Source organism: Thamnophis elegans, chromosome 3 (genome assembly GCF_009769535.1).
Source record: "Thamnophis elegans isolate rThaEle1 chromosome 3, rThaEle1.pri, whole genome shotgun sequence".
NCBI classification, from domain to species: Eukaryota; Metazoa; Chordata; class Lepidosauria; order Squamata; family Colubridae; genus Thamnophis; species Thamnophis elegans.
Window position 1 is genome coordinate 141,020,204 of NC_045543.1, and position 21,073 is coordinate 141,041,276.

Here is a 21,073-nt window from a genome sequence, read left to right on the forward strand (position 1 = left end):
GAACATCTTGCTCCAGAAGTTGTGGACAATCCAACACTGCAGGTGTTCGACCAGGTGTTGGGTAGCTATTTGTCCAGAATGACATAGTCTCTCCTTCTTGAGCATGGGATAAACCCAGAAGGCCCGTGAGGTCTCTTCCAACTCTGTTATTCTGTATTCAGTTTTGAAGACCAATGAAGGTTGGCTACCCCAGCTGGACTTTAGCTGTATAGTGAGATAGCAATAGCAATAGCAATAGCAGTTAGACTTATATACCGCTTCATAGGGCTTTCAGCCCTCTCTAAGCGGTTTACAGAGTCAGCATATCGCCCCCAACAATCTGGGTCCTCATTTTACCCACCTCGGAAGGATGGAAGGCTGAGTCAACCCTGAGCCGGTGAGATTTGAACAGCCGAACTGCAGAACTGCAGTCAGCTGAAGTAGCCTGCAGTGTTGCACTCTAACCACTGCGCCACCTTGGCTCAGTGATCCATTCAGTGGCCTCAAACTTTTCTGACGTTTCCTTTTCTCTGTCTTTCTAGCCGGACCACAAAGACCCTCGTGTAAGATACTACTCATCACTCTGAGTTTGGATGTATCCAAAGCCTGAAAACGGAAGGACTCTGGGCATTTCAGGAAAAAAACAATAAGGAAGAAATAAAAACGGCTCTTCTAATGACGTGGCCTCAAAGCTTTATGGACCACCATAGACATTAAAAACAGCAGCCATTTATTAATTTAAGAACCAAAAGGGATTTAAAAAAAAACACCTGGAAACACATCTTGGTTTTTTTTTTTTTTTTTTAATGGTACCAAAGGTTGGTTCGGTGATTTTTTAGGATGACTCCAGAATGGCATAGAAACTGTGGAAACAAAGACTGCGGACATCCAGACTGACCCCCTGGGTATAGGATCTCACGGTGCTTCCAATCCCAAGGCTGTAAAACACATTTGGGATGTTAGCTCTTCTCCTTCGGCAGAACGTCTACGGAATGAGGTCTAAACAGACATTTGGTTGGTGGGGGGGAAGAGAGTCATCCCTGGACGTATTGATGGAAATTGCATTAGCCATATCCGGCTCTTTCTGAAGGGAGACCGCATCACACAAGTTGCTCTTTCTTTTTTCCAAGTTCTCCCCTGATACTTTGCTTGCTGTACAAACGAAGATGATAATCCTTCCGCGAAATATTTTACAATGTACAATTGAGTGTAATTTAAAAAAAAAAATTATAACCACTCAGACTTAAAAAAACAAAAACAAAAACAAAACAAAGGTATTTAACTATGTTGTAGTTTCTTTAACATTCGTGTGGATTAAAACAAAGTCTATAATAAAAACTGAAAACTAAAGGAGGTGACGGCTTGTCCTTTCTCGCACTTCAGTTCCTGCCTTGTTCGATGAGCTTCTGGGGGGGATTCTGTTGGTTACAATACTGGATACGTTAGAAATATGGGAAATTAATTCTGCCCCAATCTTGGTAATTCAGTTAACTGGATGGCTTTTGAACTGGATTATAGGTAGTTCTGGACTTGCCCAGGTTCGCCTGGTGCACCAATTGCGTCCCTACCTGAACCGGGAGGCCCTCACAACAGTCACTCATGCCCTTGTGACCTCTAGACTGGACTACTGCAACGTGCTCTACATGGGGCAGCCCTTGAAGAGCATTCGGAGACTTCAGCTTGTCCAGAATGCAGCCGCGCGAGCGATCGTGGGTGCACCTCGGTTCACCCATGTAACACCTATCCTCCGCGAGCTGCACTGGCTGCCTATTGGTCTTCGGATACGCTTCAAGGCGCTAGTCATCACTTATAAAGCCCTTCATGGTATTGGACCTGGGTACTTGAGAGACCGCCTGCTGCCAATTATCTCCAATAGACCGATTAGATCCCACAGATTAGGCCTCCTCCGAATTCCATCCGCCGGGCAATGCCGACTGGCGACTACCCGGAGGAGAGCCTTCTCTGTGGCTGCTCCAACCCTCTGGAACGAGCTCCCCATGGAGATTCGAACCCTCGCCACCCTCCAGGCCTTCCGCAAAGCCCTTAAAACCTGGCTGTTCCGACAGGCCTGGGGCTAAAGAGCTTCTGCCCCCCCCCCTCGAATGGTATGGTTGTTGTGTGCTTTTAAATTGTGTATTGTTTTGTTTGTCTTTTTATCCCTTATCTGTATCCCCTTCCCTGACTTGGATTGTGAGCCGCCCTGAGTCCCCTCCGGGGAAAAGGGCGGCATATAAGTGCAATAAATTCCAATTCCAATTCCAATGACCATTTTTCACACTTACAAACGCAGGATCCCTGTGGCCCCGTGTGTCGTGGCCTGCTGGTGGCCAGAAGAGCTAGCAGCAGAGTCGGACAGTGAGGAGGTTGGGGAGGAACATGGGCCAGTCCTGGGAGCTGAGGAAAGCTCAGACGAGGGCTCTGCGTCAGAGGCAGAGAGGGAGTTAAGACAGCAGTGAGGCAGAGGAACAGCTGGAGCCTGTTCCCAGTGTGAGCCTGCGCAGAGCTGCCAGAAGACAACAACTAAGAAAGCAGGGTCGACGTAGGAGTAAAGCCACACCTTGGAGGTGATTGGCCCCTCCCACAGGAAACAAAAGAGGAGCGAACGGGGAGTGGGGCTTTTGCAGGAAACATTTTGTTCACTCGGTCGTTTCAAGATTGGAAAGTTCTGTTTGTGAGTATGAGACTCTGTGCTAAGTTTTGCCTTGCCCTGCATTTGGAAACTAGCTATTTGGCAGCTCGCCAAATAAGATAAGGTGCGTGTGGATAAACATTCCTCTGAAAGACTGTTTGTTAAGCCTTGCGGACTATGAATGAAAGGAATTCCCAGACACAGTCATGTAAATAAAAGAGGTTTTGCTGGGACCAAGACTTTGCTTCTTGCTTTTTAAGGAAGCCTGGGTCAGAACACTGTGATCAAAACTCAGACCCTTGGGAACTGACTCGTATTTATGACGGTTGCAGTACCCCAGGGGTCACGTGATCACCACTTGTGACCTTCTGACAAGCAAAGTCAATGGGGAAGCCAGATTCACTTAACAACCATGTTACTAACGTAATAACTGCACTGATTCACTTAGCAACCGAGGCAAAAAAAAAGTTGTAAAATGTGGCAAAATTCATTTAAAACTCTTGCTTAGTAACAGAAATTTCCAGCTCAGTTGTGGTTGTAAGTCAAGCACTAGTGGTAAATCACTTTCTAGCACTTAAGAGACAAAGATCAAACCACAGCCTTTATTTTTCCATGAAAAATCAGGCTTTCCCCACAGTGACAATATCCCACATCTATTCCTGGAGACACTGCCAGCTGCTTCAGCCCTTGTGACCTCTAGACTGGACTACTGCAACGTGCTCTACATGGGGCAGCCCTTGAAGAGCATTCGGAGACTTCAGCTTGTCCAGAATGCAGCCACACGAGCGATCGTGGGTGCACCTCGGTTCACCCACGTAACATCTATCCTCCGCGAGCTGCACTGGCTGCCTATTGGTCTTCGGATACGCTTCAAGGCGCTAGTCGTCACTTATAAAGCCCTTCATGGTATTGGACCTGGGTACTTGAGAGACCGCCTGCTGCCAATTACCTCCACTAGACCGATTAGATCCCACAGATTAGGCCTCCTCCGAATTCCATCCACCAGCCAATGCCGACTGGCGACTACCCGGAGGAGAGCCTTCTCTGTGGCTGCTCCGACCCTCTGGAACGAGCTCCCCGTGGAGATTCGAACCCTCACCACCCTCCAGGCCTTCCGCAAAGCCCTTAAAACCTGGCTGTTCCGACAGGCCTGGGGCTAAAGAGCTTTTGCCCCCGCCCTCGAATGGTATGGTTGTTGTGTGCTTTTAAATTGTGTATTGTTCTGTTTGTCTTTTTTATCCCTTATCTGTACCCCCTTCCCTGACTTGGATTGTGAGCCGCCCTGAGTCCCCTTCGGGGGAAAAGGGCGGCATATAAATGCAATAAATTCAATTCAAATTCAATTCAATTTTTCGGTGAATTAAAATCCTTCCTCTTGGTTTTCCTCTCTAGTCTGATGAAAAGAAGGACTAGGGGGCACATGGCCTTCTTCCAATATTTGAGGGGCTTCCACAAGGAAGCTGTTTTCCAAAGCACCTGAAGGCAGGACAAGAAGCAATGGGTGGAAACTAACAAAGGAGAGAAGCAATCTAGAACTAAGGAGAAATTTCCTGACAATTACATCAATGAATCAGTGGAATAACTTGCCTCCAGAGGTAGTGAATGCTCCAACACTGGAGGTTTTTTTAAGAACAGATTGGACAAACATTTGTCTGAAAGGGTGTAAGGTTTCCTGCCTGAGCAGAGGGTTGGATTAGAAGACCTCCAAGGTCCCTTTCCAATTCTTTTATTCTGTTTTTTCTGTCTTCACATAATGTTCCCAAAGTAAGATGCTCACTATATTCTCAGGGGTTTTCTCCAAGACTATAGGATGTCAGAGCAAATATCATTCTTTGTGCAACCCTGATCTTCACCAACCTCTTGCATTGCAATAGCTGGGGGGGGGGGGTCATTTTTAAAATCTAGTTGTTCAAAATAAAAGATGGCAACTGAGCAAGGAAAAAGAGGGAGAAGAGGGCTGGGTTGTGAGGTATTGTTGTGTTTTTCTGCTTAAAATGTATTAGTGGCTATTTAAGCTAGTGGAGAACTCTCTCTCTCTCTCTCTCTCTCTCTCTACCTCTCTACCTCCCCCCCAACTCTTTCTCAGTCTCTCTGTCTCCCTCTGTCTCTTTCTCTGTCTCTCTCTCTGTCGGTCTCTCTCTCTGCCTCTCTTTCTCAGTCTCTCTGTCTCTCTCTGTCTCTCTTTCTATTTCTGTGACTCTCTTTCTCAGTCTCTCTGTCTCTCTTTCTATTTCTGTGACTCTCTTTCTCAGTCTCTCTGTCTCTCTTTCTGTCTCTCTCTACCTCTCTTTCTCAGTCTCTCTGTCTCTCTCTGTCTCTCTTTCTGCCTCTCTCTGTCTCTCTCTCTCTGTTGCTGTCTCTCTCTGTGTCTCCTTCCCTCCCTCTCTTTCTCTCCCTCTCTCCCTCTCTCCACCTCTCTTTCTCAGTCTGTCTCTCTTCTTTCTGTCTCTCTCAGTCTCCCTGTCTCTTTCTCTCTCTCTGTTGCTCTCTCTCTCTCTGTGTCTCCTTCCCTCCCTCTCTTTCTCTCTCCCTCTACCTCTCTTTCTCAGTCTCTCTGTCTCTCTCTGTCTCTCTTTCTGCCTCTCTCTGTCTCTCTCTCTCTGTTGCTGTCTCTCTCTGTGTCTCCTTCCCTCCCTCTCTTTCTCTCCCTCTCTACTCTCTCTACCTCTCTTTCTCAGTCTGTCTCTCTTCTTTCTGTCTCTCTCAGTCTCCCTGTCTCTTTCTCTTTCTCTCTCTCTGTTGCTCTCTCTCTCTCTGTGTCTCCTTCCCTCCCTCTCTTTCTGTCTCCCTCTACCTCTCTTTCTCTACCTCTCTCAGTCTCTCTGTTTCTCTCTGCCTCTTTCTCTGTCTCTCACTCTGTCTCTCTTACTGCCTCTCTCTCTGTTGCACTCTCTGTCTCTCTTTCTGTCTCTCTCTGTCTCTCTCTCTCAGTCTCTCTGTCTCTTTCTCTGTCTCTCTCTGTCTCTGTCTCTCTCTGTCTCTCTCTCTCTCAGTCTCTCTGTCTCTTTCTCTGTCTCTCTCTGTCTCTCTTTTCCAAAACATTCAAGAAGAAGAAATGTATATGAAGATACGCAATCATCCAGGGCATGGCTGCCCCAAAGGTGCTTTCCAAAAGGCAACTGGAGTTTCTTCCTTTTCCCCTTAAAGACATTTCGCTTCTCATCCAAGAAGCTTCTTCAGTTCTCTCACTTCTTCAGAACTGAAGAAGCTTCTTGGATGAGAAGCAAAACATTTTCAAAGCAAAACAAAATCCACAGAAGTCTGTTTGTCTTTTGAAAAGCACCTTTGAGATAGCTAAGGAGAGAATACTTAATACAATTAGGGAATGTGAAATACCACCTAACAGTCAATACAGGACGCATCCTGATTTAATAGAAAACCATCTAATTCTAATAGTTTCCTCAAGGGACAGCCTTAGCAAGCTATGTTCAAGGTGAATCTACATTTCCTCCAGTTCTGTTGAAATCAAGGGTATTACAATGTTTTCAGGTATATTTCTTAAGTCTCAAAATTGCTGCTCTCTGGCAGATAGGATGAAAAAATGAGCCAAGTTTTTGCAAAAATCAAGTGTGGTAAGTTTGTCAGAGAATTCATGACTGGCAGAGACATGATAACAAAGTCAGCCAATGAATAGGGCTTACTAACAAGATCAGCCAATGGGAGCTGAGACGGTAAGGAGCCTGGGCATGGCTTAGCTGCCCTAAGCTCTGAGAACTAAAACTGAAACTAGTCTACTGCTGCTGAAACTGAAACCAATCTCTTCTCTCTACCACATTGGAAGACCCACTCTTGGTATTGTATACATTACTTCATGCGTTATTATCAGTGGTGGAATTCAAATTTTTTTACTACCGGTTGTGTGGGCGTGGCTTGGTGGGCATGGCAGGGGAAGCATACTGTAAAATCTCCATTCCATCACCACTCCAGGGGAAGTTACTGCAAAATCTCCATTTCCTCCCGATCAGCTGGGACTCGGGAGGCAGAGAATAGATGGGGGCGTGGCCAGCCAGAGGTGGTATTTACCAGTTCTCTGAACTACTCAAAATTTCTGCTACTGGTTCTCCAGAACTGGTCAGAACCTGCTGAATGCCACCTCTGGTTATTATGTATCTAAAGAGAAGCTAATGAATCATCCTATTGAATCAGTTACTGGTATATGCTTTCTGGATTTGATTGCTGCAACAAACTCTGACAAAGTTTGATTTAATTAACATCAAATCAAATTAATTAAGTGCAATTAACAAGATGCTTCTCTCAGGTACTTAATAATCACACTCCTTTGGCACATTAAAAAAATTGGTGGTAACCTTTGAAAGAATGCTAAATCTCCTTTGTTTCACTGGAACTATGAACGTTCTCCAAAACTGCCTCTTGAGACTCAAATCTGTCCAGTTCAGTTGACAAGACTTACTTGGCCCGACAGACTAAATTCAAATATTTGAGAATGCACCGTAGGTAGTCCTTGAGTTACAGTCACAATTGAGCCCGGCCCTTCCATTTTGAAGCAAGATGGTTGTTAAGGAGGTCTTGGCCCATTTTGTGACTTTTCTTGCCACAGGTGTTAAGCGAATGACTTCGGTTGTTAAGCTAGTAACAGGGTTGTAAAGAGAATCTGGCTTTCCCACTGAATTTGCTTGTCAGAAGGTTGCAAAAGATGATCAGGTGACGCCGGAACACTGACACCATCATAATTACAAGCCAGTTGCCAAGCATCTGAATTTTGTTTTTGTTTCGATGGGGATGCTGCTGTTCTGACCTAGGCTTCCCAAGAGCATGGGAGCATCCCGACAAAAACCCTTTTTATTCATTTACTGTGAATTCTGCTCATTCACATTGAGCAAAGTCTTTTGAGGGAGGATTTATAATCACAGAACTTATCTGACTTGGAGACCAGCCAGGCCGATCTCTGCAAAATTTTGCAAGGAGTCTCGGAGAGTCACAAACCAATTAAGCGAACTAATTGTCTCCTGCAAACTCCACTCCCCTTTCGCTCCTCTTTTATTTCCTCTGGGAGGGGCCATTCACCATCCACTCCTTTATTTCCTCTGGGAGGGGCCGTTCATCATCCACTCTTTTATTTCCTCTAGGAGAGGCCATTCATCGTCCCCCTGTGGCCTTACTCCCAAGTCGACCCCTGTTCTTTAGCTGTTTCCTTCGCCTGGCAACTCTGCGCACACTGGGAACAGGCTCCAGCTGTTCGTCTGCCTCACTGATGTCTGACTCCGAAGGCAGCTGATCACTGGCATACGGCTCTGGCCCCCTCTCTGCCTCCGACACAGAGCCCTCATCAGAGCCTTCCCCAGACTCCAGGACTGGCCCATGTTCCTCCCTAACCTCCTCACTGTCCGAATCTGCTGCCAGCTGCGCTGGCGGCTGGTGGGTCACAACAGCTGCAACAGTTGTAACTGTGAAAAACAGTCATAAGTCTTTTTTTTCATTGCTGCTGTAACTGCAAATTTTCCCTAAACGAATGATTGTAAGTGAAGGATTATCTATACCTATTGTTCTTCTTAATCAAGTAAATATAGCTCTCATTTTGGAGCAGAATCCCTTTGTGAATCAAACACCAAAGGATAATATATATATATATATATATATATATATATATATATATATATATATATATATATATATATATATATATATATATATATCCATTGACTCTAAATATATACCTTCTTCTCTGGCTTCAGCTAATAAGGAGGAAACCTGTGGCTTAATGGCTAAGACGTTTGCCTAAGATGCAATACAGCACAGGTTCGAATCCCAGTAAGGGTATGGCTAGCTGATGAGAGCTAAATAGCTTGAAATAGATCTATACTAGTCTCCCTTTATTTATTTATCAGCACAAATAAAAAAACATACATACATACATACATACATACATACATACATACATACATGTCTACAGGTAGTCCTCGACTTACGTGGGTGGGTATAGATATAGATATAGATATAGATATAGATATAGATATAGATATAGATATAGATATAGATATAGATATAGATATAGATATAGATATAGATATAGATATAGATATAGATATAGATATAGATATAGATATAGATATAGATATAGATATATAGAAAACAAAGATAGATAGATAGATAGATAGATAGATAGATAGATAGATAGATAGATATAGAGATATATAGAGATATATAGCCAACCCAAGACTAGGATTACATCCCTAACAACTACCCATAGACCAACTTGAAAGGCTACATGCTCAAGACCTCTTGAGAAATTAAGTAATGAATTAGGGTGATTATAAAACATAGAATATGGGGTACCTGGCTCAACAGTAATAACGGTGAAAGGGATTTTGGAGTCCTAGTGGACGACCACCTGAATATGAGCCAGCTGTGTGCAGCAGCAGCAGCCAAAAAAGCTAATACAATCATTGGTTCTATAAACAGAGGGATGGAATCAAGATCATGTAAAGTATTGGTACCACTTTATAATTGCCTTGTTAAGTCCACACTTGGAATACGGCATCCAGTTTTGGTCACCATTATGTAGAAAAGATGCGGAGACTCTAGAAAGAGTTCAGAGAAGAGCAACAAAGATGGTTAGGGGACTGGAGGCTGAAACATATGAAGAACAGTTGCAGGAACTGGGTATGTCTAGTTTAATGAAAAGAAGGACTAGGGGAGACATGATAGCAGTCTTCCAACATCTCAGGGGCTGCCACAAAGAAGAGGGAATCAAACTATTCTCCAAGGCACCTGAGGGTAGAACAAGAAGCAATGGGTGGAAACTAATCAAGGAGAGAAGCAACTTAGAACTGAGGAGAAATTTCCTGATAGTGAGAAGAATTAATCAGTGGAACAACTTGCCTCCAGAGTTATGGAGATTCTCTCTGATCTCCCATGAATCCAATGGTGGGTTTCAATTTTTTTTAGAATCTCTTCAGTAGGTATTGCTTGCTTTTTGGGAGTGGCATGCTGGCCATGTGACTGGGTGGGAGTGGCCAACTTCTAAAATGTGGTGAAGCTCACTTAACAACGCTCTTGCTTAGAACCAAAATGTTGGCTCAGAAACTCTGGCATTTGAAGCACGCAAGTCTTAAAGCTGTCAGGTTACAAGACCCTTCCACCCCTAAACCTTTAGAAAAAAAACCCAGGGTTGTTCAAACTTGACAGCTTTAGGACTTGTGGACTTCAACTCCCAGAATTCCTCCTCCAGTCATGTTGGCTCAGGAACTCTGGCATTGAAGTGTGCAAGTCTTAAACCTGTCAAGTTACAAGACCCTTGCACCCCAACCCTTTAGAAAAAAAACCCAGAGGTGTTCAAACTTGACAGCTTTAAGACTTGTAGACTTCAACTCCCAGAATTCCTCCTCTTGCTCTTCATCTTGATGATGTGCGGACGGGCGGGGGGAGGGAGCTGGAGCCGGTTCTAAACGGCACTGTAGATTTGTGGAACCTCTTCTATAGAAGAGGTTCGAACTGTCAGGAACCCACCCCTGCATGAATCCCTTCTGTCTTGAAGATGTTGCTTCAAAGAGAAAAAAATTCAAAGGGACCCATACATAACACAAAGCATTGACTCTCTGACACCCAGGAAGATGTCACAGACGGTTGATTAACATATTTATTAAAGGTGTGTTATCGGAGACACAACCTCTGTAATTCCACACCTCATTTATAATCTGGAATAAGGGGCAGCTGGGGTCACGTCATATTAACACTCTAATGTCAAACCAAAATGCTTTGGGATGGATTTACGGGGAAAAGAAAGGCCTTTAAATCCTGTGGCTTTAAGGAGGGCTCAAAAAGGAATCAGCCTCTGAAATTATTCACTGTAAAGGTTTATGGGAATGTTGTTGCCGCGTGCATTATTTTTCCCCAATAAGTAAATATAACACAATAGATGAATAGATGGATAAAGGTGGGTTTCCGTGGGCAGATAGAAAAACAGTTCATTTCCACATTAGGGACTTAGGGTGTCATTCAGAGACATCCAAGGATCATTCCACTAAGAGAATGGTAATAAAAGAGGCTGTTTATCACTTCCATAATGATGGCTGGATGATCTTATGGAGATGCGGTAAGTCATTAGTGGAGAAATGGTGATAGATGATAGATAGATGATAGATAGATGATAGATAGATAGATAGATAGATAGATAGATAGATAGATAGATAGATAGATAGATAGATAGATAGATAACAGAATAACAGTTGGAAGGGGCCTCAGTTGGAAGGGGCCTCATAGGTCATCTAGTGCAACCCCCTGCCCAAGCAGGAGACCTTACACCATTTCTGGCAGATGGCAGTCTCTTCTTGAAAGCTTCCAGTGATGAAGCTCCCACAACTTCGGTAGCAAGAATGGTAATAAAATGGGGCAAAACTCACTTAACAAATGTCTCACTTAGCAACTGAAATTTTGGACTCCATGACAGTCGTAAGTCAATGACTTCCTGTGTAGACTTTCCTTCCTGAGCAGTGAGTTGGACTGGATAGATGGATGGATGGATAGATAGATGGATGGATGGATAGATGGATGGGTGGATGGATGGATGGATGGATGGATGGATGGATGGATGGAGATAAACATAACGTAGAGAGATGATAAATAGAACAGATAGATGATAGATGAATGGATAGATAGATGGATGGATGGATGGATGGATGGATAGATAGATAGACAGACAGACCGACAGACAGACAGACAGACAGACAGACAGACAGACAGACAGACAGACAGACAGATAGATAGATAGATAGATAGATAGATAGATAGATAAACATGACAGATGATAAATAGAACTGATAGATGATGGATGGATGGATGGATGGATGGATGGATGGATGGATGGATGGATGGATGGATAGAGATAAACATACCATAGAGAGATGATAAATAGAACCGATAGATGGTAGATGAATGGATAGATGGATGGATGGATGGATGGATGGGTAGATAGATAAACATGACAAATGCTATATAGAACAGATAGATGGTAGATGAATGGATGGATGGATGGATGGATGGATGGATGGATGGATCTGAAGATGCTTCCTGGATGAGAAACGAAACGTCTTCAAAGAAAAACCAGAAAGTCCAGTTGTCTCTTGAAAAAAAGCAGCTTCGGGACAACCACAACCTGGATGACTGAGAATCTCCACAGACGCTTAAATGAGCCATTTCCTTTATTATTATTTTTTAATGCAAACACAATGTTGGAAAAATCATATTACTGTACTGCACATATGTGATTTTACAGATTTTAACAGTGTAATCCAGGGGTCCAAAGACAGTTCACACACCCCTGAAACAGGGGTCCTCCTCCCATGATCTCCTCTCCCTGCATCCCTCCCCCCTCGCCAAACTTGGCTAAACAGATGCATTCAGGAGACTCACTTGGTTTGCCCCAGACATCATATACATATCATATAATCATCTGAATTAGAAGCCACTGCAATTCTAAATACATGTTTCAGTATGTCCCATGCAACTGAATGTAGGATTGCGGGTAAAAAGCAAAATCTCCTTCAAGCCGAGCTGATTTTCTTGCTTGAAAATATGGTAGTCCTCGATTCATGACCACAATTGAGCCGACCATTTCTCTGGGGAACCCAGACCTGTGTTAAGTGAGTTTGGCCCATTTTACGACCTTTCTTGTCACTGTTAAGTGAGTCACTGCAGTTGCTAAGTTAGTAACACGGTTCTTAAGTGAATCCGGCTTCCCCATTGACTTTTGCTTGTCAGAAAGTCACAAAAGGGGATCGCGTGATCCCAGGACACTGCAACCGTCATAAATATGAGTCAGTTGCCAAGTGTCTGAATTTTGATCATATGACCACAGGGACGCTGCAATGGTCGTAAGAGTGAATAACAATCATAAGTCAGGTTTTTTCAGTGCTGTTGTAACTTTAGACAGTCACTAAATGACTCAGTGGCTAAGACGTAGAGATTGTCGATCAAAAAGGTCAGCAGTTTGGCTGTTCGAATCCCTTGTGCCGCATAATGGAGTGAGCTCCCGTTACTTGTCCCAGCTTCTGCCAACCTGGCAGTTCGAAAGCACGTAAAAATGCAAGTCGAAAAATAGGCACCACCTTTGGTGGGAAGGTAATAACGTTCCGTGTGCCTTCGGTGCTTAGTCATGCCCACGGAGACGTCTTTGGACAGCGCTGGCTCTTCGGCTTTGAAAAGGAGATTGAGCACCGCCCCCTAGAGTTGGGAACGACTAGCACATATGTGCTAGTGTTAAGTTTAAAACCGTGTTAAGTTTAGGACTCCCTGTATTAAATGCATTTGCAAAAGGTCTCGTTTCTGTTCATTTGGAGCTGAAACAACACATTTCAGAATCACAATGAATAATCGTCTGAGCCAAAGGCCGCATCTGGAGTAAACCCCAACCTGTTTGTAAACTTGCTTCCAAAGCACAAAATTATCTATTTCCCTTCCTCCCCACCCACCCTGGCCTCAGCGTGCAAAGACCATGTTCTAATGCTGCATATTCCAGCTAGATCAGATACCTGCTCCATCTTTTGCAAATGTTCTATCTTACCCTCGCGATAGGCACATTTATATCCCATTTACGCTAATGGGATTCACACATGGGTATCGAGGTGAGCAAAATATAACTCAGCTCTGTCATCCTTTACGGCGCTCAGACCGAATTTCTGAAAGTCTCTTTGCTGATGATCCCCGGAAAGGGGAATCAGGAGCTCTTGATGCTTGAAACTGCCTCTCCCCAGTTATATCACCCTCTTCCAAATGCTTGCAGGCACAAATGGGATTCTTTTTTTAAGTGCAGGGAGAGGATTAGTTTTTGGGTCTACAGTTGTCTACGACCAACCAACCAATCAATCACTCACTCAGAATAGAGCTGAAAGGGACCTTGGAGGTCTTCTAGTCCAACCCCCTACTCAAGCAGGAAATCCTATACCATTTCAGTTTTAATGGTTGGAATGGAATGGATTGGAATGGAATAGAAAATAGAAAAAAATAGAAAATAGAAAATAATAATAGAAAATAGAACATAATAGAAAATAGAAAATAATAGAAAATAATAGAAAATAGAAAATAGAAAATAGAAAATAGAAAATAGAAAATAGAAAATAGAAAATAGAAAATAGAAAATAGAAAATAGAAAATAGAAAATAGAAAATAGAAAATAGAAAATAGAAAATAGAAAATAGAAAATAGAAAATAGAAAATAGAAAATAGAATAGGAATATAGAATAGAATAGGAATATAGAATAGAAAATAGAATAGAATAGAAAATAGAAAATAGAATAGGAATATAGAATAGAAAATGGAATAGAAGAGAATAGAAAATAGAAAATAGAATAGGAATATAGAATAGTAATATAGAATAGAAAATAGAATAGAATAGAAAATAGAAAAAAATAGAAAATAGAAAAAATAGAAAATAGAAAATAATAGAAAATAGAAAATGGAAAATGGAAGATGGAAGATGGAAAATGGAAAATGGAAGATGGAAAATGGAAAATAGAAAATAGAAAATAGAAAATAGAATAGGAATATAGAATAGAAAATAGAATAGAACAGAACAGAACAGAACAGAATAGAATAAGCTGTAAAGGAACCTTGGAATCAATAGGGTCAAAGTCAATAGGGAAGCCATAAATCACTGAACAACCATGAAAAGAAAGGTTGTAAAATGGGGCAAAACTCACTTTACAACTCTCGAGGCTCAAATTGTGGCCATAAGTCAATTATCTGTATTATTAACCCACAGCTAACCTCTAGCAGGAGCGCCTTCTACCCATGTTCCACTGTCTCACTGCTGTGTTATCACAAATCTTCCTCTCCAAACGGCCTAATATCCGTTGAGCGTTTTTCTCCGATTGAGTAATAAAACCTGCCCGTCATTCAGAATTAAGCCATACGTACATTCTGCGATGATGACAAAATAAAAATCGCAATGATAGCGATGGGAACTCGGCCGCCAATCCAAATGCCAGACTGGAGAAGAAGAACATGTATCTTTTATGCATCGTTAGTGGCATAATCTCTCTCTGTATGATTTGCTTTGTTATTATCCATATTACAGAACTGCCCAGGAGCTACATAGAGTTGATACAGCACAAGACATAATTGTTTCAGCCTAGAAACAAGTTATTAATCTTGACACCTGCATTTGGGGTAAATAACAATTAGGACCTGATGAGATTTTTAATTACGACTTCAAACGCTATTTACACCAGCCATTGTTTGGTATATATGTGCTTGCTTTTTTTTTTCCCTTTCGCTTTTTAATTGGATGTTTTTAATTGTTGAACAGAGATGTTGTGCTTGTACTGTTGTGCTCTGGGCTCTTTTAAGGGAAAGGATGGTCGATGCCAACAAAATAAAAATGAGGCAGTAATGAAATTAATCAGCTAAATATCATAGCCCTGCTATTTAAAGCAAATGTAGTGGATTAACAATATTTAAAAACTATCCAAGCATTAAAGCAATGCTTTACACCAGCTCTAATTAAAGCATAATTTTGCTTCCTTTTTTAAGGGTACACCATAAAATAGATTTCCCAGAATCTTTGAAAAATAGAAATAGCTTATTGGGGCTTTATTGATGGTTTCTGTATTTTCAATCAGTTCAACAGGAGAAAGGTTTGTGACCGAAGTCGGCGTTATATGTCGTCCTTGACTTATGTTCACAAGTGAGTCCAAGATTTCTGTTGCAAAACAAGACAACGCTTACTGTATATACTCGAGTATAAGCCTAGTTTTTCAGCCCACTTTTTGGGCTGAAAAAAGCCGCCTCGGCTTATACTCGAGTCAGTGAAAAATTTGCCCGAAATGGAGGAGAAAAAGGGGCGGGGCCATGCCGCTGGGTGACACTCGTGAATGGCCCAGCGCCCCTGTGAGTTTCCCCTCCCTCTGTGTCAGTTTGCCGCGCAGCGCGCACCGCACCATCCCCCCTCCTCACGTTCTAATGTAATGCAGGGCTGTCTTACGATTCCCCTTCCTCCCCCTCCTGCCGCTCTGCAACGATGTCCAACCTCCTCCTTGTTATGGCAAGCAGCCACATAGCGATGTCCCACCTCCTCTGGTACAGTGATCCAATGATAGGAATCACTGTGCCGTGTGTCATAGGAGGCGGGACATCGCTCCCGCGGCTGCACGGGACATCATCATCACAGCGGGACATCAGCATCATGAGGTGAGTGAAGTATTTCATTGAATACACCGCTAGTTTACTGTTTTTCTTTGAAATAAATATTCAAAAACATTATTGGTATCTATTTTTACTTTTGAAATTTACCGGTAGCTGCTGCATTTCCCACCCTAGGCTTATACTCGAGTCAATAACTTTTCCAGTTTTTTGTGGTAAAATTAGGTGCCTCGGCTTATATTCGGGTCGGCCTATACTCGAGTATATACGGTAAGTGAATTTTGCCCCGTTTTCCAACCTGGCTTGCCACAGTTGTTAAGTGAATAACTGCTGTTCTTCAGTTCGTAGCATGGTTGTTAAGCGAATCTGTCTTCCCCATTGACCTTGTCTGAAGGTTGCAAAAAGAGATCATGTGACCTCGGGACCCTGCAACTGTCATAAATACATGCCAGTTGCCAAGCATCTGAATTTTGATCCCATGACCCTGGGAATGCTACAATCACGTTTTTTTCAGTGCTATTATAACTTTGGACAGTCACTAAACAAATGGTTGTAAATTGAGGACTATCTGTAATCTGGGACATTTTTCTAACCATTTTGGGATTACCAGATGGCAAGGCAAACCCAGAATATTCCTAGTTTAACCAGCATATGTATGTGTATATGTAATGTATATAGTATGTACTAGCTGTTTTCCCCATGCTTCATGACAAAACTATGTCATTGGGCTATGCAGGAGAAATTCAGTTCATAATCCGTTGGCTCAGCGGTGGTCGGTGATTGAAACACATAAGGGAATATCACTCCCATTACCTTGAGTTCGGAAGCAGTTCTATAGGTGGAAGGTGTAAACATTGTGGTGAGGTATTGACATTTAATACTATAAGGGGCCCCAGACCGCTCCTGAGTGAAGGAGTGGAACGTCCGCCAGTTTGAACTGAGGTAACGGAAAGTGAGGCAACTGGCAGTTGGAACAGAGTTCTTTTCAGGTGAGGAGAGGGAGTAGACTGTCTAACCTCTTAGCATCAGAGGGTATAATACTATGTTTCCCCGAAAATAAGACCTCCCCAGATAATAAGCCCAATCAGGCTTTTCAGCCCATGTGCTAAAATAAGCCCTCCCCCCAAAATAAGCCCTCCTGAAAATGTTGCAACGCAGCAGCAGTCATGAGGTGACCACGCTCACTGCCTCCTGCACCTCAAAAATAAGACCTCCCCAAAAATAAGATCAAGCGCTTCTTTCAGGGGTCAAAAGAAAATAAGACCATGTCTTATTTTCGGGGAAATACGGTATAAAGCAACTGGCAGTTGGAACAGAGTTCTTTTCAGGTGGGGAGGGGGAGTAGAAATCTTTAGCATCAGAGCGTGTTAATTACTATATAAGAAATACTAAATCTGATAGTAATTTTGAAAAATCCTTTCTTAGCTAGCACCTAGAAGCCAATACGAACCTACGTGCCAAATTTCAAGTTTGTAGGCTTTACGATTCTGGAGATTTCATGATGAGTAACTGGTATTTGCCTTATAGATAGATAGATAGATAGATAGATAGATAGATAGATAGATAGATAGATAGATATATATATATATATATATATAGAGAGAGAGAGAGAGAGAGAGATGTGTGTGTGTGTGTGAATGTGTGTGTATACACATATGTATATATGTATATTATATTATACATACTGTACATCAGAAACTGAACATTAGGTTGTGGTGTTTAACTAGATTGTTTAAACAGGGTTTTCACTCAAGACTCAAGTGACAAGGCTCAAATTATTCCAGTTGGACACAAGATGTTAAAGTACAGCTCGCTGGAGAAGTCCATAATGTTTGGAAAGGTGGAAGGCAAGAGCAGAGGACAAATAGCAGCAAGAGGGGTGATGGGTACACCCTTGGAATACCTGAAGGGCCAGGTTAGAAACAGATCATCATGGAGAAAATCTAATCTAGCTGGTCTATAGGAGCTGGTACTGACTTAAATAGCAAATATCTAATCTGTCAATCATTGCAAGGACCCAACTTTCTTTGAAGATTCCATGATGCTGGGAAAGTTGAAAGAAAAGAGAAGAAGAGGACAACCAGGACCACGGTGGACAAACTCAATTATAATGGTGATGGGTGCCCCACTGGAAGACTTGAAGGAACAGGTTAGGAACAGGTAAAACATGGAAAAAATCTGTGAGCTGTGACTGACTTATATAGCACACATGTAATCTGTCAATCAATATGCAAAGACCCATGTCCCTTTGAGAGCTCTATATTGTTGTGAAAGTGGAAAAAGAGGGAAGAAGGTGACCAGTGACCAGGTGGATGGACTTGGTTATAGATGATGGGCTCCACCATTGGAAGATTTGAAGGACCAGGTTAAGAACAGAAAAATCTATGTAATCTATCAATACAAGGACATAAATTCCTTTGAGAAGTCCAAAATGCTTGGGAAGGTGGAAAAAAAGAGCAGAAGACAACTTAAGGTGGATGGATTGTCAAAGGGGATGAGTACATCATTAGAAGATCTGAAGGACCAGGTGAAGAGGGATGGACAAAACCTATCTATGCCAGTCAACAAGAGTCAGCAATAACTTCTTAGCACATAATGAAGCATTTCTATGTTTCTACAAAATGCTAAACCAGGTTAATAGAATCACTCAATGTCTATAGAGATTCTCAGTCATCCAGGTCATGGTTGTCCCAAAGGTGCTTTTTCAAGAAGCAACTGGACGTTTTGGTTTTTTCATCAAAGATGTTTCGCTTCTCATCCAAGAAGCTTCTTCAGCTCTGATTGGATGGTGGGGAAATAAGTATTTACAGTTGTTTAAGTAAGGTTAAGAGTAAGGTTCTACATTTAGGCAAGAAAAACTAAATGCACAGGTACAGTATAGGTGGTACCTTCCTCAATCGTAGTAACTGTGAAAGGGATCTTGGAGTCCTAGTGGACAACCATTTAAATAGGAGCCAGCCGTGTGCAGCAGCTGCCAAAAAAACCAACACAGTTCTAGGCTGCATAAACAGAGGGAAAGAATCAAGATCACATGAAAGTGTTAATTAATTTAGAACAAGAAGCAATGGGTGGAAACCAATCAAGGAGAGAAACAACTTAGAACTGAGGAGAAATTTCCTGACAGTTAGAATAATTAACCAGAATTTGCCTCCAGAGGTTGTGAATGCCCCAACACTGGAAGTCTTTAAGAAGGTGTTGGATAGCCATTTGTCTGAAACGGTATAAGGTTTCCTGCCTAGGCAGCCTTGTCCTGCCCTCAGGTGCCTTGGAGAATAGTTTGACTCCCTCTTCTTTGTGGCAACCCCTGAGATATTGGAAGAGTGCTATCATGTCTCCCCTAGTCCTTCTCTTCATTAAACTAGACATACCCAGTTCCTGAAACCGTTCTTTATATGTTTCAGCCTCCAGTCCCCTAATCATCTTTGTTGCTCTTCTCTGCACTCTTTCTAGAGTCTCCACATCTTTTTTACATCGTGGCGACCAAAACTGAATATGGTATTCCAAGTGTGGCCTTACCAAGGCCTTATAAAGTGGTATCAACAGTTCACGTGATCTTGATTCTATCCCTCTGTTTATGCAGCCTAGAACTGTGTTGGCTTTTTTGGCAGCTGCTGCACATGGCTGGCTCATATTTAAATGGTTGTCCACTAGGACTCCAATATCCCTTTCCCAGTTACTCCTGTTGAGCAATCTAAAATCTTTGTTCATAGTTTGATAGTAAATTGGTATGTTTTATGTTGATTGCTTATTTAGCATCCAAGACTATCACTAAATGTTGTATCTAATGTTTCATGATGAATGTATTCTTACAATGAATACGATAATGATCTATCACTATTGTTGTATGTGCACTGAGAGCTTACGCACTGGAGGCAAATTCCTTCTGTGTTTAATCACACTTGGCCAATAAAAATTCTAAGAAAGAATTTTAATAAGAAAAAAATAAGAATAAGATAGTTGAACTGGTCAGGAGCCAACCCAATCACTACAACATTTGGATCCCTAAAGTAATCCAGTGGGCATGGAAGATTCTATTTACTGATCAAGGAACTGAGACCTCATCCTGTTAAGCAGGAGGTGCAGCGTATTCTCGTTATTAATTTAATTCTTTACCTACCAATTATCTGCTGGAGGAGATAAATCTTGGCAAAAATACAAATGTCAGGCGTGCCTCCATCAATAACCAAGAAAGAAAACTCTCAATTCCATTGTTCGTGGAAATTAAAATACTTTTACTGGTTATGAAAAGATAGCAGGGGAAGGAAAGCAAGATCTGAGCCAAAAAGGCGCGAACAATTACATATCAAATGATAACCCAGCCCCCTGCCTCCACCGACCCTACCCAAGTGTCCCATCTGCAACCCCCTTAGATGTCATGTGGGATGCATCTCCAAAAGGCATCATCATGTTGGTATGCAGGATGGTTGGCCTTGGCCAGGCCCAAACACCAGCATGTGCAGAAGATGGTGAGAAGAAAACTCCCTTTTCCATATCTCCTCCAGTACCCTATAATTCCCATCCCAAATACCATGCCCCCACCCTCCCCATTTCTATGGCAGCCGATAGCAAGCAAGCAAAGCAGAGGCTGACAACATATCAGGAAATTACGGGGTTTAGATTTAGATTTAGATTTTATTTATTATTTATAGTCCGCCCTTTTCCCTGAGGGGACTCAGGGCGGCTTACAATTCATGGGAGGGGGTGTGCAAGACAGAACATAAGACAGTGCGTGAATAAAAAAATAAACAATAAAACACAACTTTCATTCAACATTCAGGTGGGGCGGATTAGAATCTTTATCCCCAGGCCTGGCGGGATAGCCAGGTCTTAAGGGCTGTGCGGAAGGTCTGGACGGTGGTGAGGGTGCGAATCTCCACGGGGAGATCATTCCAAAGGGTCGGAGCTACTACTGAAAAGGCTCTCCTCCGCGTAGTCGCCAGTCGGCACTGACTGGCGGATGGAACTCGGAGGAGGCCTAATCTGTGTGATCTAATAGGTCGTAAGGAGGTAATTGGCAGGAGGCGGTCTCTCAAGTACTCAGATCCACTACCATGGAGGGCTTTATGGATGGTAAGTAGCACCTTGAAGCGCACCCGGAGATCAACAGGCAGCCAGCGCAGCTTGCGGAGGATAGGTGTTATGTGGGTGAACCGCGGTGCGCCCACAATCACTCGCGCAGCCGCATTCTGGACTAGCTGAAGTCGCCGGATGCTCTTCAAGGGCAGCCCCATGTAGAGCACATTGCAGTATTCCAGCCTAGAGGTCACAAGGGCTCGAGTGACTGTTGTGAGGGCCTCCCGGTTCAGGTAGGGGTGAAGTAACAATGAGGGACAATGATACAATGACCATGACGTTTAGACGTTTCACTTC